We start from the raw sequence: 23,869 nt of genomic DNA on the forward strand, positions 1-23,869 counted from the left end.
CGAGCAGTTTTGAAGCACCGTTGTCCTCAGTCTGCAGAAATAGACGGTGCTGTCTTCAGCCTCTGCTGCAGAAATTGGCAAAGGAAAAACTTGATATTGACGGAAATGGCTAGCGTCGAATTTTTTTTTCGCAATATCGGCATCACTTCCCCTGGTGTCATCACGGTACAAGATGAATTACGGTGCCTGGTCCTGGTACAGCCGGTACCGGTAACGATCCGGATCATCCGGACTGATGTTGTAAGTGCAGTTCAACGCAGGATTACCGCTTTCATATACTTTCACCTCATGTTGAGGCTGCATTACCGAACTCCCTTGGATTTTACCTGTAAAAATGATTTAAATCATCAGTTGATTCCCTTCTTAATTAGCTAATTTCAAACCTCCATACGGAACACATTTCACAATCTACCTATTACAATGGACAACCGGAGCATTCACACCAGCAGAGGGAACACATTTCACTATCTACCTATTGCAGGAGCAGCTCAACCAGCGCCATGTCTAAAATGCTGTCAATATGATCCGGTCTTCCACTCTCATACCGATAAACAGAAGCAATAATTCAGCCTCCACAGTGAGAGTGACGGGGAGATTCTTCAACTTACAACAAAATACAGCATTCAACAAGAGCAGGTGAGGTCCAGCTCAGGAGTTATATTGGTTGGTGATTGAAACGCGCATTTATAAGAAAACTGAACATTGCAAATCCATCTGTGGTGCCTGAACTCTCCTTTCGTCCTTTGATGCTCTTTCCGTGCCTGCCTGCAATATTCTGCAGCCCTTTACACATCTCCCCTGTCAGTGTCCCGGACCCTTTGATCGCGGCCTGTACATAGGCTTTATTTGATCAGAGTATGTTGCTGGGTCAGAGACAGTTTATACACAATGAACATGTTTCATAAGGTAGTTATTGTGCTCCTTTAAACAAGGCCCAAGCACAGATGCACATTGTCCTTCAGAATGTCTCTTTAATGCTGGAATGTTTTCTGTCACCATTAATAACCCTCAGCTTCCGCGTTACAATAACCAGACAAGGGTTTCATTCCCACCCCGGTCTCTAAAAGCGGAACCATTCCCCTAGAAGGACACTGACTGTGGCCCAGCTCGGGGTGCTTCCATTCACTGGCAGCCAGCTCACCTCATACCGGTCTCACAGCACCACTGGGGACACAAGGAAGTGAGGTGAGAGCATCCTGAGACAAGACAGCAGATTATTGAGGGCGCGGATTAGAACGGGTGTCTTCAAATATCCAACCCCCCTTTTACAGAACGGACAGCGACAATGCGGCTACTCAGCATCTGGGTCGCGTTGGTGACTTTTCTGACAGGTAATTGTGGAGTAAACACTTTTAATATTTTCTCTGATTTCCAGACTTGATTTGGGACTGAATTTTAAACACTCGCCGGTCTGACCTTTTCCTGTTTGAACATGTTTTTCAGACCTGAGTCATAGAGAGTCTGTCACTCAGCCGCTGTCCTCAGGAGTTAAGACAGAAGAAGAGGCGGTGACTTTAAGCTGTACCTATGACACGACACGGAGCGGCTATTATTTATACTGGTATCGGCAACACCCAGACACACAGCCCGAGTTTATACTGATGAAATGCCCGAGCGGTTATGAAGATAAAGCAGAAATTGCTCATACCCGCTTCTCTGCAAAGCTCCAGATCTCAAGTAAAATCACCCGTTTAACCACCTCGGTGCTTCAGTTGACCGACACTGCAGTTTATTGCTGTGCCCTGAGTCTCACGGTGATGGAATCCCGTTGAACCCTCGTACAGAAACTCCCGTCGCTTTACTGATCTGAGGTGAACCGAGTCCCGAGGGAGCAGCATGTGACAATAGCGGCCTCTCGCTGCTATGATGGGAACTTTTACACTGTCGAGATACAGTAAGTCAATTTATGGTGCAGTTTCCAGCGCCCATTTATGGGGAGATGTATTGCAGCGATATTGATCAGAGATGTCGATAACCATACATGGCCCACTTCACTTTAAGCCGTGCTGATTCGTTTTCTTTTTTACTCGTATCAGGAAAGCCAGTTGATTGAAACTCGTTTAAAACAACACCCAATATTATTTTCTTTAATTATTAATGCAAGTTGAAATCACCAACCTATATAATTCCGTCAGAGGACCTCACCTGGTCTTGTTCAGTCTTGTGTTTTGCTGCACTTTTAAGGAGTTCCTTGTGACTCACTGCGGAAACTGGATTATTTCTTCTGATTAGAGGCGTGAGAGCGCCCTCGGGTGAAGTTACGGAGCTGGAAATAGGTGGCCTTACTTATGCCACGGATGTGTTGTCGAAAGCTCACTTCAGATCCAGATATGACATCAAGGTTGCGATCAGTGTGGTTCGGCCTCAGGCAGATGCTAGGGAGAGGGAAGGAGTCAGTGACCAGAGAACGGAGTTTGTGGCAGGAACCGAAATCAATGATTTTAGTGCTCCCAATATTTAACCGGAGAAAATTTCTGCTCATCCAGTACTGGATGTCGGACAAACAGTCTGACAATTTAGAGACCGTGGAGGGGTCGGGAGAAGTGGTAGTGAGATAGAGCTGGGTGTCAGCCGCGTACATGTGGAAACTGACGCTGTATTTTCAGATGATGTCGCCAAGGGACAACATGTAGATGAAAAATAGGAGGGGGTCAAGGGTAGATCCTTGAGGGACAGCAGAGTTAGCGATGCGGGAGTGGGAAGAGAAGCCATTGCAGGTGATTCGCTGGCTACGATTAGATAGAAAAGCATGGAACCAGGCGACTGCAGTCCCACCCAACTGGATGACGGTGGAAAGGCGTTGGAGGAGGATGGAGTGGTCAACCATGTCAAAGGCTGCAGACAAGTTAAGAAGGACAAGGGGGGATAGTTTATCTTCGTCGCAGTCACAAATGATGTCTGACTGGAGGGATTCAAACATGGAGTTGCGGGAAAGATGGACACGGATTTGGAAGACGACAACACGTTCAAGAATATCCCTCCATAGAGATAAAACATGCACTGTGGAGACTATCTGATGTTCTGAATGTGCCAGAACACTTAAGGGTAATGGTCCTTTTTTCAAGGTGCAGTTTAGTGTGACATTACTTTCCTCTTCAAACAACATTTCAGGAACCAGCAGTTCAACTGTGCCTTGGTGGCTCAATTCTAACATAAAATATTCGTAATAGTCATCAACATCATTTTACCAATAATACCGTCTGGGTTACAGCAGTCAGGGGGTGAATGGATTATTACTGGAATGGAAATATTTGCTGAATAGTGATATAATGATGAGGAGCGGTGAGAGTCGGTTACATATGATGCCCACTGAGCCTGTACATCTTCATTTCATGAAATCCTCTATCGGAGCCGAAATACAGATCGCCGCCCCACTGCACTGCTGATCTAACCAATGTCAAACAGGGAACAGCGACAGCAGTCTCTCCAATAGCACAGGGCATGTAAAGCGAGTTAGGGCGAGAGAAGTAAATGGAAGCTGTGGGCAGGGCTGCCGCGGAAAGTGTTGTCACATTTGCAATCCTCATGTGTGGAACTGAATTCAATAATACATTCGGGCTCATGGGATAGGTGGTAATATACTATCATGGATTGAGGATTGCTAACGGACAGAAGGCATAGACTAGAAATAAACGGGTCATTTTCGTTTTGGCAAGCTGTAGCTAATGGGGTACCACAAGGATCTGTGCTTGGGACTCAACTATTCACAATCTACATCAATGATTTGGATGAGGAGACCAAATTAAGTATTTCCAAGTTTGCTGATGATACAAAGCTGGGTGGGAATGTAAGTTTTGAGGAGGATGCAAGCAGGCTTCAAGGGGATATAGACAGGCTAAGTGAGTGGGCAAGAACATGGCAAATGGAATATAACGTGAAGAAATGTGAAGTTATTCACTTATGTAGGAAAATGGAAAAAAAGAGAATTTTTTAAATGGTGAGAGATTGGGAAATGTTGGTGTGCAAAGGAACCTGGGTGTCCATGTACACGAATCACTGAAAGTTAACATGCAGGAAATTAGGAAAACAAATTATATGTTGACCTTTATTACAAGAGGATTTGAGTATAAGAGTAAAGACGTCTTACTCCAATTATATAGGGCCCTGGTGAGACCACACCTGGAGTATTGTGTACAGTTTTGGCTCCATACCTAAGGAAGGATATACTTGCCATAGAAGGGGTGCAACGAAGGTTCACCAGACTGGTTCTTGGGATGGGGAGATTGTCGTTTGAGGTGAGATTGAGTAGACTAGGATTATATTCTCTATTATTTAGAGGAATGAGAGGTGGTTGCATTTAGACATACAAAATTCTTACAGTACTTGACAAGGTAGATGCAGGGAGGATGTTTTCCCTGGCTGAGGATTCTAGAACCAGGGGTCACAGTCTCAGAAAAAGGGGTTGACAATTTAGGACTGAGATGAGGAGAAATTTCTTCACTCAGAGGGTGGTGAATCTTTGGAATTCCCTCCCCCAGAGGCCTGTGGAGGCTCAGTCATTGGGTATATTCAAGACAGAGAGCGATAGATTTTTGAATATTAAGGGGATCATGGGACTTGGGGATAGTGCAGGAAAGTGGAGATGAGGTAGAAGATCAGCCATGAACTTATTGAATGGCGGAGCAGGCTCCAAGGGCTAAATGGCCCACTCCTGCCCCTATTTTCTATGTTCTTATGTTCTTATGTCCCCTTCGGAAAGTATAGAACTCTGCATCTCTATAAGGGCTGCGCTACTTTCACATTCATTAAAATTCGGGGCAAGCAGGCTCACCACAGGGATTGCCGAATTACTATATTAATCAACAGTTACCGAATTCTTCACCAGTGAAGTGGGTTAAAACCAGGAGCTGAAGCTAGCGGTGGGGAATAGAACAAAAGAGCAACCGATCCCAATGTTCTGGAAGCGCACAGCTCATTAATACTTAACTAACTGGTGAAACAATTAAACTGTAAGGGTCTGTCTATCGTTAGTGAGCAGAAATATGAGATTAAACGAAATTTCACCTTAATTTATGCTGAAAAAGTGTCAGTCAGTATTGGTTGATGTAAGGAGACCGGCGGTGGGAATCCGCGTTCTGTTAGCGCCACCTGGTGGGCGGGTTTAAAGTAGATTATTTGAGCTGATCTCACAGAACACGGTTATAGTACGAGTTGCCCCGAGGCCCTTCTTACTGTGGGCATCAGTGCACAGTAGTACACGGCGATGTCAGCGAGCTACCGCTCAGTCAGGTTGATAGCAGCGAAAGGTTTCTACTTGTTCAGAATGACAGAGAAACGGCCGTTAACGTCGTCCTTTCCAAATGAAAGTCTTCGAATTATGAGAGTGGGAGCCTTGCTCTGGTTCTGACGAGAAATCTCCATGCAATAGGTGAGTTCAGAGTTTGAATAGTTGCAATTAATGCTCATGGAGGTTCCTTCCAGATATTGGGCTTCTGTTGGCCACTGCCCGACAAAGTCTCCAGAACTCAGTGCTGCAGAAAACATTCCTGGTTACCAAAGAAACAGAATGAATAACAGATCATATATTTCTCCTTCTTTAAGAATATATCTGTCTATCTCTCTGTGTATACACAGGAAGACAAAGAGAAAGAGAGATAAGAACATAAGAACATAAGAAATAGGAGCAGGAGTAGGCCAATCGGCCCCTCGAGCCTGCTCCGCCATTCAATAAGATCATGGCTGATCTGATCCGAACCGCCAATCTACTATCACAGAACCATCTCCTGAATCTAACAGAATTAGACACACGAAATAGGAGCAGGATCAGGCTACACGGCCCCTGGGTCCGCTCCACTACCCATAGGGCCATGATCGATCCGAACCCAGACTCATGTCCAAATTCCTGCCCGCTCCCCGTAACCTTTAATTCCCTTTACTTCTAGGAAACTGTCTATTTCTGTTTTAAATTTATGTAATGATATAGCTTCTACAGCGTTTTGGGGCAGCATATTCCATGGACTTACCACCCTCTGAGTGAAGTAGTTCCTCCTCAGCTCAGTTTTGAAAGAGCAGCCCCTTATTCTAAGGCTATGCCCCCTAGTTCTAGTTTCACCCATCATCGGGAACATCTTCCCCGCATCCACCTGATCCAACCCCTTCACAATCTTATATGTTTCAATAAGATCGCCTCTCATTCTTCTGAACTCCAATGAGTAGAGTCCCAATCTACTCAACCTCTCCTCATATGTCCATCCCCTCATCCCCGGGATTAACCGAGTGAACCTTCTTTGTACTGACTCGAGAGCAAGTATGTCCTTTCTTAAGTATGGACACCAAAACTGTACGTAGTATTCCAGGTGCGGTCTCACCAATACATTGTACAAATGAAGCAATACCTCCCTATTTTTATATTCTATCCCGCTAGCAATGAAAGCCAACATTCCATTGGCCTTCTTAATCACTTGCTGCACCTGCATACTAACCTTTTGAGTTTCGTGCACCAGGACCCCCAGATCCCTTTTTACTTCAGTACTTTCCAGTTTCTTGCCATTAAGATAATAACTTGCTCTACGATTTTTCCTGCCAAAGTGCATAACCTCACACTTTCCAGCATTGTATTCCATCTGCCAAATCTCTACCCACTTACTTAGCCTGTCTATGTCCCCTTGCAGGTTTTTTATGTCCTCCTCACTCAGTACTTTCCCTCCCTTCTTAGTATCATCTGCAAACTTTGATATGTTACACTCGGTCCCCTCCTCCAAATCGTTAATATAGATTGTAAAGAGTTGGGGACCCAGCACTGACCCCTGCGGAGCACCACTAGTTACTGATTGCCAGTCTGAGAATGAGCCATTTATTTCGGTGGGCTGTGATCTATCAAATATTAACCTTTTATAAACATAGTATTATCAAAATATTACTCTGACAACTTTGCTATTATGCTAATGAACAAAGATACTCACAGATATTGCGCTTGGCCTAACATATGAAAGCAGATTACATTGAATTGTAAAACCCTTATGGAATCCTCCATTACTGCCAGGTTCTTCCTGGAATTCTACTTCCTGTGTTACACAGGAAGAAAGAAAGGAACAAAGGTCAAATGACCTCACACAGGAAGAAAGATCAGATGACCTTTCCAGCATACAAACTGTGAACACAATAACCACCACCAGAGGGTGCTATCTGCACACATAAAATGTTCACTGCATGTAAAAAGTCCATTGGTCCAGAACAGACATAGTCCAGCACTTTGTAACAGAAACATGGTCTAGTGTAATATAAACTGGGGCTTGGTCTAGTGCAGTAAAAAATAATATAGGGCCTAATGTTATATAAACAGAGGCATTTTCTATTGCAGTGACAAATGAGACAGGGCCTAGTCTAATATGAACAGAAACAGGGTCTGGTAGAGTAATAATTGAGGCATTGGTCATTTCTTTAAACATTGAGTACAGACAGGCACTGAGCTGATTCATCGAGGGAAGCCTCACTCGCCTGCACAGATACATTGCTCAGATCTTTAACCTTAGAGACCAGAAAGGCCTCGAGCTGCTCTACCGTGTCGGTTCTCACTCACCTGCACAGGTACATTGCTGAGACATTTAAGCATCGAGAGCAGACAGGGATAGGGTTGATACACCGTGGGGGCCTCACTCAGTTGCACAGGTACGTTGCTGAGATCTTTATTTCATTTAATCACTTCCGTTGCTATATTTCTTAATTTTAATCTACCGTTTGTTTTTCTGTTCCTTGTCTGTTTTATACATCTATTTATCCCTATCTGTTCTGCTTTTCCTAATGCTCGGTTCTCCCCATCACCCCCATTTCCTGCAAAACATCCAGATTCCCCCTTCCCCCTGTACTCTGGTGACACCGTGCAGTCTGTATGGTTTCAGTCTGTGTAACGCGAATCTGCAGTCTGCGTGCCGTCAGTCTGCTGTCTGTTTGACGTTAGTCTGCAGTCTATATGACGTCAGTCTGCATTCTATGTGTGTGACGTCAGTCTGTGTGTCGTCAGTCTGTGTAGCGTCAGTCTGCAAACTGTGTGATGTCAGTCTGCATTCTGTGTGTCACTGACTTTCAGTCAGCGTCAGCCTCTCTCGCTCTATGTTTGAGTGACGTGGAATGGGCCAGATTTGAGTGACGTACTGTCGGACTTGTTTGAGTGACGTACAGTCGGCCTTGTTAGAGTGAGGTACAGTCGGCCAAGTTTGAATGATGGGGTGTCGGTGATGTCGGCGATATTTGGCTGACGTTTGAATGTCAGCAACCTCCATCTCGGAGCTGATCTGAATATCGATCCATGACTTTAAGGGAAAACAGCTGATCAAAAGTAAAAAGGACAGTTTAACCGGTCGGTTCATTCAGTGATCGATCTTTCGGGCCGATTGGATTCTGCAGTTTGTTTTCTCGGCCGCTCCTGGAAACAGTTGGGTGACAGTTTGATCCGAGGTTAATTTGGTTTCCTCTCGGTGTGTGTCTGAGAGCCTGACAGCGCGCTGCTCATTGTGGCTGCATCTGCTCGCGATTCTACACACCCCAACAGACAGGAGCTCCGTCCTACAGTCCAAGGGCAGTTTTTGTACAGGGCTGAGACTGCTTTCCATCATTGTGCGTCCCAGGCCGCAGTAATACACGGCAGCGTCAGTCAGCTGCAGGCGTGAGATGGTTAAACTGGTGAATTTAGTCGAGGTCAGGAGTTCTGCAGAGAAACGGGTTTCAGCAAAATCTGCTTTTTCTTCAGCACCGCTCCAGTATTTCCTCAGAATAAACTCGGGTGTTGCCGGTACCAGTATAAATAATAGAAGCTCCGTGTAGTATCATAGGTAGAGTTTAAAGTCACCGCTTCTCCTTCTGTCTTAACTCCTGAGGACGGCGGCTGAGTGACAGAATCTCCAAGACTCAGATCTGAAAAACATGTTCAAACAGGTAAAGATCACACCGGCGGGTGTTTAAAATTCAGATTCAAATCATCTTTAGAAATGAGAGAAAAGATTAAATGTGCTTGTTCAACAATTACCTGTCAGAAATGTCCCCCCACACAGCCAGATGTGAGTAGCCACATTGTCGCTGTCCGCTCTGTAAAAGGGGGGTTGGATATTTGAAGACACCCGATCTAATCCCCGCCCTCAATAATCTGCTGTCGTGTCTCAGGATGCTCTTACCTCACTTCCTGGTGTCCCCAGTGGCGCTGTGAGACCGGTAGGTGGTGAGCTGGCTGCCAGTGAATGGAAACATCCCGAGCTGGGCCACAGTCAGTGTCCTTATAGGGGAATGGTTCCGCTTTTACAGACCGGGGTGGGAATGAAACCCGTGTCTGGTCATTGTAACCCGGAAGCTCATGATTGTTAGTGGATTTGGTTTATTCCGGATCAATTTGTTCTCTAGAATTCCGTTCGCCTTACCATCAGGGCACTGGCAACATTGACTCCAGTGAGCACTCCCTCACGGGTCAATGAACTAAAAATGACTCGGTATTTTAGCTGAATGATTTGCAGACCAGTGATATTTGCTGTTACTGAACAAACCATTGAACAGACTTAAAGAATAAACTCCTGCTGTAATTTAAACAGTGTTTCGAGAACAACCCCTTCAGTGGTTTGCATTTAAAATTTGTTTAAATTCTATCTGGTGAGTTCTAAGCATCTTTGTGCCAGTTCATTAATTATTTAATTCTTTAAAGATCCATAATCTTCAGATTTTGGATTTGCAATGAGATAGAATGGAGGGAGCGGCGCATCCGCGCCTTTCAACAATTTCCCGCTCACCTGTTTAAAGTGCCCAGGAGCAGAGCGCGAGGAGCGGCTTCAAAGTGAGAGGTGCAGGGCGGGACTTGGTTAACAAGAGCTCAACACCAGTAGGGCGTGAAAAACTCCTTACAACTTTCACACATAATAGAAAAGGATGTGGTGCAGAGAAATAAACCCAATGCAGGCAGCTTCGGTTTGTGCCTCGCCCCTTTAACATCGATCTCCAGCATCGTTACAGTTAATGGCTTCAGAAATCGGAGCTCAGGATGTGTCTTTCATTCACATTTTAATATTTCTTTCCCCATCTCCCACACCCTTCCACTCATTGGTCCTGCCCACTGGTTAGTATCAGAAGCCAATGCTTCGAAATGAGCGATGTCTTTTTCCGACGATTATTGTCCGAGGTAGCGACCTAACCCATTGTTGCAAATGAATTTCAAATATTACTTATCTTTTGATTCAGAAATTACACAACTGTTGGAGAAACAGCATTGACTTGCTGCCCGGGGTCTGAGTCAAAAAAGTAATAGTGTGACGTGACGCCCTCTGGTGGATATTCTGAGAAATGTTCAGTTGTCGGTGGACAGGATAAGAGATCCTCTGTTTATTCATTGATCGGTCTGCAGTTCCTGCTTATGCGAAGCTGGGTTGGAGCGGTTCTGAATTAATATGCGGAGCAGCTTCAAATGCTTTACATCGTTAAACTAAAGACTGGAAGAAGGAGGTGCATAGGATCATGGGTAAATAGTGGGGACAGGGGATGAGAAGGGTCGGCAGACACGGAAAGGGCCTCGAAACTCAAAAGGTGAGTTAAGACACCGCAGATACTTTAGCGAAATGTATTTTTATTATTAATACATAGGAATATAACATAGGAACGGGAATAGGCCATACAACACCTCGAACCTGTTCCGACGTTCAATGAGATCATGGCTGATCTCTGACCTAACTCCATATACAAAGCTTTGCCCCATATCCCTGAATATCTTTGGCTAACAAAAATCTCTCGATCTCAGATTTAAAATTAACAATTTGTCTCGCATCAATTGCCGTTTGCAGAAGAGAGTTCCAAACTTCTACCTTCTTCCTTCTGTGTGTAGAAGTGTTTCCTAACTTCACTCCTGAATGGTTAGCTCTAATTTTTAGACGCGGCACTCTTGTCCTTGAATCCCCAATCAGCGGAAATAGTTTCTCCCTATCTACCCTATCTGTTCCCCAAAACAAGTTGTAATCAACAACCAATATAATCCCGCAAATGGACCTCACATTTTGTTGTTAAGTGTGATAGTTTTTGTCATTTAAAGAAGGACCCTGTGACTCTCTGTGGAGGTTGAATTATCGCTTCTGTTTATCGTTGTGAGAGCGCCCTCTGGTGACAAAGGGGTACCAGTGGATGTAGTATATTTGGATTTCCAAAAGGCATTCGATAAGGTGCCACATTACACAAGGTTATTACACAAGATTAGGGCTCAAGGGGTAGCATGGATACAGGATTGGTTAATGGACAGAAAACGGAGTGTAGGGTAAATGGATCGTTTTTCAGGTTGGCAAGCTGTAACTATGGGGTGCCGCAGGGATCTGTGCTGGGGCCTCAGCTATTTACAAACTATATTAATGAAATATGTGAAGGCACCGAGTGTAATGTATCCAAGTTTGCTGATGATACAAAGCTAGGTGGGACAGTAAGCTGTGAGGAGAACACAAAGAGTCTGCAAAGGGATATAGCTAGACTAAGTGAGTGGGCAGTAAGGATGTAGATGGAGTATACTGTGGGGAAATGTGAGGCTATTCACTTTGGTAGGAAGAATAGAAAAAAAGGATATTTTTTAAATGGTGAGAAGTTATCAAATGTTGGTGTTCAGAGAGATTTGGGTGTCCTCGTGCAAGAAACACAGAAAGCTAGCATGCAGGTACAGCAAGCAATGAGGAGGGCAAATGGCATGTTCGCCTTTATTGCAAAGGGTTTGGAGTATAAGAGTAAGGAAATCTTGCGACAATTGTACAGGGCCTTCCTCGGTGAGACCACACCTGGAGTACTGTGCACAGTTTTGGTCTCCTTATCTAAGGAAAGATATACTTGCCTTGGAGGCGGTGCAATGAAGGTTCACTAGATTGATTCCTGTGATGAGAGGACTGTCCTATGATGAGATATCGTATAGAATGGGCCTATACTCTCTGGAGTTCAGAAGAATGAGAGGTGATCTCATTGAATCATACAAGATTCTGAAGGGGATTAACAGGGCAGATGCTGAGAGGTTGTTTCCCCTGGCTGAAGTGTCTAGAACTAGGGAGCATAGTCTCAGGATAAGGGGTCGGCCATTTAAGACTGAGATGAGGAGGCATTTCTTCACTCAGAGGGTTGTGAGTCTTTGGAATTCTCTGCCCAGAGGGCTGTGAATGCTGAATCTTTGAGCGAATTCAAGGCTGAGATAGATAGATTTTTGGACTCGTGGACATTCAAGGGCTATGGAGATCGGGCGGGAAAGTAGAGTTGAGGTCGATGATCAGCCATGATTTTATTGAATGGCGGAGAAGGCTCGAGGGGCCGAATGGCCGACTCCTGCTCCTATTTCTCATTTTCTTATGAGCACTAACTGGAACTCTCAGTGTGGGTTTTGTATGGGATCCGCTACATCTCTGCAGCAGTGTAGGGCTCACGGCACAGAAACATATGGCTTTGTCGGAGATCAGGGTGTTGCTGATCGTTAGCTTGGAAATCTTGGTAGTTGAATTAAACGTAGAAGAGAATTGGTCAGTGAAGTTGGGATTCCGGTTTACTCTCCCTACAGTAATATAAACCAGGTACTGTGGAGGCTGCCCGGGGTGCTGACTGTACCAGCACACATAAAGGTTAGGTTAGCTTATTTTCAAGGTACAGGTTAGTGTGACATTACTTTCCTTTTCAACTGTCATTTCAGGAACCGGCTGTTCCACTGTGTATTGGTGGCTCCATTCTTAAATAAAATAACAGTAATAGTCATCATCCTATCACCATCATCTCAGTAAACATAATGATAATCATCATCATCATCATCATTTCACCAATAATAATATCTGGGTTACAGCAGTCAGAGAGAGAATGGATATTTACTGGGAAGGAAATACTTACTGAGAAGTGATATAATGATGAGGAGCAGGCGAGATGGTTCCGCATGATGCTCCCTGAGTCTGTAACTCTGCAGTCCGGAAAATCATCTGTCGGAGCAGAAATACAGATCCCCGCCTCACTGCACTGCTGATCCAACCAATGCCAATCAGGCAACAGTGGCAGCAATCTCTCCAATAACACAGGGCAAGCAAGGCGGGTCAGAGTGAGAGCAGCAAACAGAAGCTGTGGGCGAGGCTGCCACGGTCAGTGTTATCACGTTAGGTCCACCTGTGAGAAACTGAACTCAATAATAATGTACCCTTCGGAAATTATGTAATTTTGCCTCTCTATGAGGGCTGTATCACTTTCACATTCGTTGCAAATTCGGGGCAAGCAGACTCGCGATAGGAATTGCAGATTATTATATTATTCAATATTTAACAAAGTCTTCAACAGTGAAGTGGGTGTACAGGGCACAATTTCAAAATTTGCTGATGACACAAAACTTGGAAGTATAGTAAACAGTGAGGAGGATAATGATAGACATCAGTAAGACATAGACAGACTGGTGAAATGGGCGGACACGTGGCAGATGAAACTTAATGCAGAAAAGTGCGAAGTGATACATTTTCGTAGGAAGAACGAGGAGAGGCAATATAAACAAAAGTGTACAATCCTAAAGGGGGTACATGGACAAAGCGAGCTGGGGGTATATGTTGAAGTTGGCAGGGCTGGTTGAGACAGCGGTTAAAAACGCATACGTGATCCATGGGCTTCATAAATAGAGACATGGAGTTCAAAAGCAAGGATGTCATGATGAACCTTTATAAAACAATATTTCTCCCTTAACCGGAGCCTTGTGTCCAATTCTGGGCACCGCTCTTTCAGAATGATGTTAAGGCCTCAGAGAGGTTGCAGAAAATATTTACGAGAATGATTCCAGGGATATTAAGAGTAAGAGGATAACTAAAGAAAGGGTAGGGCCAATTAGAGGTCATGAGGGTAATCTGTGTGGAGGCGGGAGACGTCGGTAGGGTTCGTAATTAATACTTTGCGTCTGTTTTCACAAAGGAGAGGGGCGAGGCAGACATTGCTATCAGGAAGAAGGAGTGTGAAATATTCGATTAAATAAACATGGTGAGAGAGGATGTATTAAGGGGTTTAGCAGCTTTAAAATTGCATAAACCCCCAGGCCTGGATGAAATGTATACCAGGCTGATAAGCGAAGCAAAAGAGGAAATAGCAGAGACCCAGACATCATTTTCCAATCCTCTCTGGCTTCAGGTGTGGTGCCGGAGGATTGGGGGACTGCTAATGTGGTACCCTTGTTTAAAAAGGGAGAAAAGGATAGACCGAGTAATTACAGGCCAATCAGCCTACCCTCAGTGCTGGGAAAATTTTTGGGAAGAACTCTGAAGGACAGGATAAATCTTCATTTAGGAAGAAACGGATTAATCAAGGATAGTCAGCACGGATTTGTTAAGGGAAGGCCGTGTCTGACAAACTTGATTGAGTTTTTTGAGGAGGTAATAAGGAGGGTAGATGAGGGTAGTGCATTTGATGTAGTGTATATGAACTTTAGCAAGGCTTTTGAAAATTCTCCACATGGCAGACTGGTCACGAAGTTGAAAGCCCATGGGATCCAGGGCAAAGTGTCAAGTTGGATTCAAAACTAGCTCGGAGGCAGGAAGCAGAGGGTAATGGTTGATGGGTGTTTTTGTGACTGTTAGACTGTTCCCAGTGGGGATCCGCGGGGCTCAGTACTAGGTCCCTTGCTTTTTGTGGTAGATATCAATGATCTAGACTTGAATATAGAGGGTAAGATTAAGAAGGTTGCAGATGATGCTAAAATCGGCAGTGTGGTTGATATTGATGTAGGAAGCTGTAGACTGCAGGAAGATATCAGTAAATTGGTCAGATGGGCAGAACAGTGGCAAATGGAATTCAATTCGGAGAAGTGTGAGGTAATGCATTTGAGGAGGGCTAACAAGGAAAGGGAATACACATTAAATGGTAGGACACTGAGTAGTGTAGAGGAACAAAGGGACATTGGAGTGCATGTCCACAGATCCCTGAATGTAGCAGGCCAGGTAGATAAGGTGGTTAAGAGGGCATACGGAATGCTTGCTTTTTTTAGCCGTGGCATAGAATACAGGAGCAGGGGGGGTTATGCTTCCACTGTATAAAACACTAGTTAGGCCTCAGCTACCGTACTGCGTGCAGTTCTGCTCACCACATTACAGGAAAAATGTGATTGCACGAGAGAGGGTACAGAGGAGATTTACAAGGATGTTGCCGGGAGTAGAGAATCTTAGCTATGAGGAAAGACTGGATAGGCTGGGTCTGTTTTCCTTGGAACAGAGGAGGCTGAGCAGAGAACTTATTGAGGTTTATTAAATTATGAGGGGCATAGATAAAGTAAATAGAGAGGATCTATTTCCCTTAGCAGAGGGGTCAAAAACCAGGGGGCACAGATTTAAAGTAATTGCTGGAAGGTTTAAAGGGGATTTGAGGTGAAATTTCTTCACCCAGAGGGTTGTGGGGCTCTGGAACTCACTGCCTGAAAGGGTGGTAGAGGCAGAATCCCTAAGCACATTTAAAACGTACTTGGATATGCACTTGGGATGCTGTAACCTGCAGGGCTACGGACCAAGTGCTTGGAAGTGGGATTAGGCTGGATGGTTCTTGGTTGGCCGGCGCAGACACAGTGGGCCGAAATGGCCTCCTTCTGTGCTGTAAATTTCTATGATTCTATGAGAGACTTCAGTTACGTGAATAGACTGGAGAAGCTGCGATTTTTCTCCTTGGAGCAGAGAAGATTGAGAGGAGATTTTATAGAGAGGTTCGAAATCATGAGGGGTCTAGAGAGGGTGAACAGAGAGAAAATGTTCCCAATTGGTGGAAGGGTCGAAAACCAGAGGGTACAGATTTATGGTGTTTGGCAAAAGAACCAAAGGCGACATGAGGAAAAACCTTTTTTCATCCGAGTGGTTAGCATCTGGAATGCAGTGCCTGAAAGGGTGGTGGAGGCAGATTCAATCACAGCTTTCAAAAGGGAATTGGATAAGTACCTGAAGGACAACATTGCAGAGCTACGGGTAAAGGGCGGGGAGTGGGACTAAATGAATTGATCTTGCAGAGAGCCGGCACGGGCTCGACGGGCCGAATGGCCTCCTTCTGTGCTGTAACCATTCTATGATTCTATGAACCGGTGGCTGAAACTAGCCGTGGGAAATGAAGCAAAACGACAAATGATCCAAAGGTTCTGGAGATGCACATCTCGTTCCCATTTAACTAACTTCTGAAATTATGAAACTGTAAATGAATGTCAAAACATTAATGAGCATAAATGTGAGATAACAAGCAATTTCACTTTATTTTATGTTGAGAAAGTGTCAGTCAATATTGGTTGATGTAAGGTGACCGGCGCTGGGAATCCGCGCTCTGTCAGCGCCACCTGGTGGCTGGGTTTAAAGTATTTCCTTTGAGCTGATCTCACAGAACACGGTTTCTGTACAAGGAGTCCCGAGGCCCTTCTCACTGTGGGCCTCAGTGCACAGTAGTACACGGCGCTGTCAGCGAGATGCAGCTCAATCAGTTTGAAAGCAGCGATATTTCTGGACTTTTCTTCAATGACTGAGAAACGACCGCAAATTTCGCCCTTTCCAAAGGAATGTGTCTGAATTACAAAAGTTGGAGCCTTGTTCTGGCTCTGACGATAAAGCTGCAGGTAATAGTTTACTTCGGACGTTGAATAGTTGCAATTAATGCTCAGCGAGGTTCCTTCCGGATATCGGGCTTCTGTTGGCCATTGATCGATGGAGTCTCCAGAACACAGTCCTGCAGAAAGCATTCCCAGTTACCCATGGAAACAGAGAGAAGCACAGATCACACGTTTCTCATTCTTTGAGAATATATCTGTCTATCTCTGTGTATACACAGGGAGACAAAAAGACAGGAAGAGATAGCATTAGAATGATGGCTAGACAGTAATAGATACACAGGTTGATAAACAGAGATAGACAGCGAGGCATCGAGACGGACAGACAGAAAGGCAGAGAACAGGCATGGAGACAGCAAACCAGGCAGATAGACAGACAGTCAGATAGACTGACAGAGACAGACAGACAGAGAGCGAGACCGACAGGCAGACAGAGAGAGAATTAGAAAGACAATTGGATAGACCTAGAGATCGATGAGAGGGAGGGAGACCGAGAGAGAGATAGGCAAAGAGAGGGAGAGAGATAGAGAGAGAGAGAGAGAGAGAGAGAGAGAGAACGAGGCAGACCTAGAGATCGATGAATTGAAGATAATTGTGTCAATAGTGGAATCGACAGACAGATGCACCAATAAATAAACCAACCGAATAACAACGTAGGAAGGGCCCAAATAACGAAAAGCTAAAACTGCATAATGGTCACAGTCTCCCCACACCGGGAACCCACACTTCACCCGGTGCCTCCTCTCAGTTGTAGCTTTCGGACTGAATGGGAGAATTTGAAGTATTTCTGTCAGCACACGGAATCCCCGTCATTTCCTGAATCAAACCAGGAGCCTGGATTCAACAAGCTGCCGGTGATCATTGTCGCTGTCTGTGTTCATCATCACAGCCCGCGGCCCCGGCACACAGGCTCCGTGAGCTGCTCTGCTTTGTCCCCGACATCTTATCATCCGATCCCGGGAATGGGTGAGGATTCTGTCTGACCGTTACCGGTGTTTTGAAACCGATGCTCATGGTTAACGAAGAATCGATTTTAGGGTTTTATTTTTGATGGAATATATTCCAGTAGATAGAAATGAAAACCTGACACGATATTGTCTCAATGTCACTCACTCGGAATTCCCATTAACGCAAGTTTACTCTCGAACGTTTTGTCTGTTTTCTGTGTGTTTATCTGTGCATGTCGGTATATGCGTCTCCCTGTTTGTTTCCAATGCTCTATGTCGTAGTGGACACAGGATGGCGCTCTCTGATCATTTGTTCAAGGTTATTCGTCTGAAACAACTTTCAGCTGAATATACATCAATAACCTCCAAGCATTTAACAATTTTGTGTATCTGGGTTCACTTTGGCATGTATATGTCTGTGTGTGTGTATATGTCTGTGCTTTTGTCTGTGTGTGTGACTCTGTGTTTCAGTCTGTGTGTATATGTCTGTGTATGTGTATGTGTGTGCACATAATCACCAAGGCTTCTTCGGCAGCACCTTCCAAACCCGCGACCTCTACCACTTAGAAGGACAAGGGCAGCAGGCACATGGGATTACCACCACCTCCAAGTTCCATCCAAGTCACACACCATCCGTACATAGAAATATATCGCCGTCCCCTCATCGTCACTGGGTAAAAATCCTGGAACTCCCTCCCTAACAGCACTGTGGGAGTACCTTCTCCACACGGACTGCAGCGGTTCAACAAGGCCACCACATTCCCAAGGGCAATTAGGAATGGGCAATAAATGCTGGCCTTGCCAGCGACGCCCACATCCTGGAACGAATAAGAACGTGTCTCTGTGTGCACCAGTCTGTGTCAAATTCAGATATTTCCACCCCCAGTGTTAGCACAGACCTTCAGATTTCCGGGATGAATAACAGGATCAATCTCTACAAGTAAACGTCCTGGACGTGGTGCCGATTCAGCAAGTCACATTTTAAAAGCTATTTCACCGGTGCCGAGGGCTGTCCACTTACCGTGCCCCTCATAGTCTTGAGGCTATTACCAGCAATGGAGCTCATTTGCTGTGGAGAGAACTCAGTGATACCGGTGATAGAGACTGTTTTAGATTATATTTCAGTTTACACCTTACTGAGAGAAAGAGAGAGAGAGAGAGAGAGAGAGTGAGAGAGAGAGAGAAAGTGAGAGAGACACAAAGTTAAACAGAATGAGTGACACCAAAAGAAAGAAAGAGAAAGAGGCAGACAGAGAGAAAGGGAAAAAGAATGACACCGAATTAAAGTGAGTGACACCGAGACAGAAGAAGGAGAGAGAGAGAGAGAGGGAGAGGGAGAGAGAGAGAGAGAAATGCAGACAGAGAGACGCAGGGAGATAGATACTCACAAAGCTAGGCTTGGAATAGTTTTGTATGGAGGCATCGGTAATTGCCCCACAACTAACACTGATTGGTGCACACCTGGTGTCAGTTCGGAGAGACCAGCCAATCCTGTCCCTGGGAAACGCCCCTCAGCCTCCCAATAAGTGAAGACTGTTCCTGAACTGAGTTCACTCTTGAATTAAGAACAGAATGTTCAACATATTTAAAACGATCTGCTATTTTCTGTCTAATCCTAAACCAGGCACCATGTGCTCCCTGTGTTCCTTACTGATAATAATGGTCCTGCTGCCCGGTGAGTCTATGTTTAAATGGTCAGTGTGTGTACCATGGGTTATATTCACTCCCAGACTTCTTGACACATTCTGTGTTTCGTTACAGGAACGAGTGGCAAATACTTAGTGACCCAGGATCCGCCTGAATTAACGGTTCAGGAGGGACAGACCATAATACTGAACTGCAGTTATTCGGAAGCTGCTTCAACTCGGTTCTGGTACATCCAGTATCCCGGGAAAGCTCCGAGATATTTACTGAACGGATATAGCTCGGGGACGATAGATCAGTCTCTAGATTTCCCAGGCCGGTTCTCTGCCATTTTGCACAACGAAAACAAAACTGTTCCGTTAAATATCACCGCGGTTCTTGCCTCTGACACCGCCGTGTATTTCTGTGCCATGAGCTCCACACTGCTGCAGAGATATAGCGGTACCCGCACAACAACCCAAACTGAGAATTTCAGTTAACGCTCACCAGATGGCGCTCTTACACTGATAAACAGCAGCGATCATTTAGCCTCCACAGGGACCCACTTACAATAGAAACAAAACACAACTCTCAACAAGTACAGGTCAGGTCCACTTCCGGAATTTGTTGGTGATTTAAACTCGTATTTATAATAAAAATGAACTTCACAAATCATGTCTGTGGTGCCTTAACTCCCCTTTTATTAATTTTCTATTGTGCACAATTCTGGGCACCTCACTTTAGGAAGGATGTTGAGGCCCTGGAGAGGGTACAGAGGAGGTTGACTAGGATGATACCAAGGATGAGGGAGTTCAGTTAAATGGAGAGATTGGAGAAGCTCGGATTGTTTACCTCAGAACAGAGAAGGTCAAGGGGAGATCGAATAGTGGTGTCCACAATGATATGGGGTTTTGCTGGAGCAAATCGGAAGAAACTGTTTCCTCTGAGAAGTGGGTCATAACCAGAGGTGACAGATTTAAAATAATTGGCAAAAGAACTAGAGGGGAAATGAGGAGACATTTCTTCACAAAAAAGGTTCTTAAGATCTGGAATGCCTTACTTGAAAGGGCGATGGAATCAGATCCGATAAGAACTTTCAAAAGGCAATTGAACATGAATTGAAGAAGATTAGTTTGCATGGTTATGGGGAAGAAGCTGCGATGTGGGACTAAATTCCACAACTCTTTCAAAGAGCCAGCACGGACACGGCGGGTCCTTCCGTGCAGTAATATACTATGATGCCCCTTCCGTGCCTGCCTGCAATATTGTGCAGCCCTTTACTCATCTCCCCTGTCAGTGTCACGGGCCCATTGATCGCGGCCTGTACACTGGGTTTATTTGATCAGTGTATGTTGCTGGGCCAGAGGCAGTTTATACACAATGAACAGATGGCACAAGGTGGTGATTATGCTCTTTAAGACAGGCCCCAAGCACAGAGTTCCCCCAATGTCCATTGTCCTTCAGAATGTCTCTTTAATGCTGGAATGTTTTCTGTCACCATTAATAACCCTCAGCTTCCGCGTTACAATAACCAGACAAGAGTTTCATTCCCACCCCGGTGTCTAAAAGCGGAACCATTCCCCTATAATAATACTGACTGTAGCCCAGCTCGGGGTGTTTCCATTCACTGGCAGCCAGCTCACCAACTACCGGTCTCACTGCACCACTGGGGACACAAGGAAGTGAGGGGAGAGCATCCTGAGACACGACAGCAGGTTATTGAGGGCGGGGCTTAGAACGGGTGTCTTCAAATATCCAACACTCCTTTTACAGAGCGGACAGTGACAATGCGGCTACTCAGCCTCTGGGCTGTGTGGGGGGCATTTCTGACAGGTAATTGAGTAGCAAAGACATTTAAACTTTTCTCTCATTTCCCAAACATGGTTTGAATTTGAATTTTAAACGCCCGCCGGTCTGATCGTTTCCTGTTTGAACATGTTTTTCAGATCTGAGTCTCGGAGATTCTGTCATTCAGCCGCTGTCCTCCGGAGTTAAGACAGAAGGAGAAACGGTGACTTTAAACTGTACCTATGACACTAAATGGAGCACCTATAATTGGTTATATTGGTACCGGCAACACCCAGACACACAGCCCGAGTTTATACTGTGGAAGGATCATGATAGTGTTGTGCATAATGCAGAATTTGATAAAACCCGTTTCTCTGCAGAAATCCAGACCTCAACTAAATTCACCAGTTTAACCATCTCGGGGCTGCAGCTGACTGACACTGCAGTTTATTACTGCGCCCTGAGACCACACTGATGAAAACCAGTTAAACCCTCGCACAGAAACCCCCGCCGCTTTGTAGATCAGATGCTCCTCCTGCTGAAGCCGGATATAAGGCTCACTTTGTGCAGTTTGCGGTTCCGGCCATCCTGTGAACTGTTCCCAAAGTCTCTCATTTGTTGGTTGGGTTCAGACTGTGCAGTTTCCGCGTTGTTTTCCCTGTTACTCACTGGGAGCTGTCTTTGCTGAAACACAGCCACCTTCTTCTTCAGACTATTGGCTGTTGCTCCTTTGCCTGTTTTCTGGGCAGTTGTCTCTGAGTTTGCGCACCAGCTGGGGAATGGGAATCTCGCGGGTTCACAGTTCAGCCGAGACATCTTTATTCTGAAGGTGATTGACTCCGCAATGGTTTATTATATCGTTACTGAATGTGTTCCCTCCGTTCAGTTCGAGTCATCAAAGAGTGCTGTGAGTTTGAGGGTGACTCATTTGGCTGTAAACAAACAAACAGTATAAAAAGACCAGTCCTAGTGCGAGCAAGCACTGAGTGCGAGTCATCAAAGAGTGCTGTGATTTTGGGTAAGTGTGAGCGTTCTTTAATTGTTATTTCTCTTTAAATCATTCTTGATAAGATTACTTCAGCAGTTTAAGTAAAGGGGAAAAGTTAAATATTTGGGATTCTGTTGGTTTAAGAAGAGTTACACTGCAGTAGGAGTAAATTGGCACAGCAGGCTGTGGAAACCAGTTTTCTAACCAATCAGCAGGGGTGACTCATTTGGCTGTAAACAAACAAACAGTATAAAAAGACCATTCCTAGTGCGAGCTAGCACTGAGTGCGAGTCATCAAAGAGTGCTGTGAGTTTGGGTATGTGTGAGTTAGGGTAAGTGGGGTGTTAGGTGTTCTTTTCAAACTTTAACTCTGTGGGTTGTAGTTAATAAGGCCTTTCTGGTGCAGAGTGACTGTTGGTAAACCATTTAACTGGTGTAACTAGAGGGATTGATTTAATTTAAATCCAATTAATTAAAGGGGATACTAGCATCTAAAATCGGTCAGAGGGTGTCCATAACTAAGAATAAAACATTTAATTAATTACATAGAATGGAGCAGGTGATGTGTTAATGTTGCGAGATCTGGGAGCTGGTGCACCCCATTGAGGCTCACTGTGATTACGTCTGTGACAAGTGTCTGCTGCTACAGGAACGCCAGCTCCGTGTTGATGAGCTGGTGTCTGAGCTTCAGACACTGCGACACATCAGGGAGGGGAAGAAGTGCCTGGAATCTGTGTATCAGGAGGTGGTCACACCTCTGAAGTTAATTAATTCAGATGTAGCCCATGGTCAGGGACAGGACGGTGTGACTACGAGTGAGGCAGGTATGGGGATCCAGGAGGTAGAGCTGGAGGAGCCACAGGTTCCGTTGGTCTTCTCCAACAGGTTCGAGGTTCTAACTCCCTGTGGGGACAGGAGCAGGGACTGCAGGGGGGATGAGCAACCTGGGCACAGCATCATGGAATGGGGGGCCATTCAAGAGGGGGGAGTAAATAGAAATGTTGTAGTGGTAGGGGATAGTATTATTAGGGGGATAGATAGAGTTCTCTGCAGCCGAGAGCGAGAGTCCCGAAGGCTGTGTTGCCTACCGGTGCCAGGGTTAAGGACATCTCCTCTGGGCTGGAAAGAAACTTGCAGTGGGAGGGGGTGGATCCAGTTGTCGTGGTCCATGTTGGTACAAACGACATAGATAGGACCAGGAAGCCGGTCCTGTTAAAGGAGTATGAGCAGCTAGGTGTCAAATTAAAAAACAGAACGTCAAGGGTAATAATCTCGGGATTATTACCTGAGCCACGAGCGAATTTGGCTAGGACAAATAAAATTAGAGAGTTAAATGCGTGGCTCAAAGACTGGTGTGGGAGAAATAGGTTTTGCTTCCTGGGACAGTGGCACCAGTACTGGGGCAGGAGGGTGCTGTTCTGTTGGGACGGGCTTCACTTGGCCAGTGCTGGGATTAGAGTCCTGGCGGATCCTATAACTAGGGCTGTAGAGAGGGTTTTAAACTAACTAGTGGGGGGGAAGTTCCTAGAGAGCAAATAATAAAAATGACAACAGAGAAGGTAACAGACTTAGGTAGCAGTGGGGAAATTTAAAACCAGAGCGTGTCAGGAAGGGGCAGAAGGTATGGAGTAAAAGTTAAAGTAATAAAAAGGGTAAAAGCAGGAACTAAGTGTCACAAAACTTATTTGAAAGTTCTCTATCTGAATGCACGTAGCATTCTTAACAAAATAGACGAGTTAATGGCACAAATAACTACATATGGGTATCATCTTGTGGCCATTACAGAAACATGGCTGCAGGGCGACAATGCCTGGGAATTAAACATACCAGGTTATTTAACGATCAGGAAGGACAGGCAGGAAGGAAGGGGAGGTGGGGTGGCTATGTTAATAAAGGAAGGAATCACTGTAATACAGAGAAATGATCTTGGGTCAAAAGGTCAGGATAATGAAACTGTTTGGGTGGAGATAAGGAATAATAAGGGGAAAAAACGCTAGTGGGCATAGTCTATAGGCCCCCGAA

At 45.1% G+C, this 23,869-nt stretch overlaps 2 pseudogenes; both read right to left on the minus strand.

The window, feature by feature from the left end:
* Positions 1 to 23,869, minus strand: part of LOC147118437 (uncharacterized) — a 725,353-nt pseudogene that overhangs the window by 333,400 nt on the left and 368,084 nt on the right.
* On the minus strand, positions 1,154 to 16,633 carry LOC147118440 (uncharacterized; annotated as a pseudogene).

The sequence above is a fragment of the Somniosus microcephalus genome, chromosome 4 (genome assembly GCF_052327205.1).
Source record: "Somniosus microcephalus isolate GS21.2 chromosome 4, FLI_Smic_1.0, whole genome shotgun sequence".
NCBI classification, from domain to species: Eukaryota; Metazoa; Chordata; class Chondrichthyes; order Squaliformes; family Somniosidae; genus Somniosus; species Somniosus microcephalus.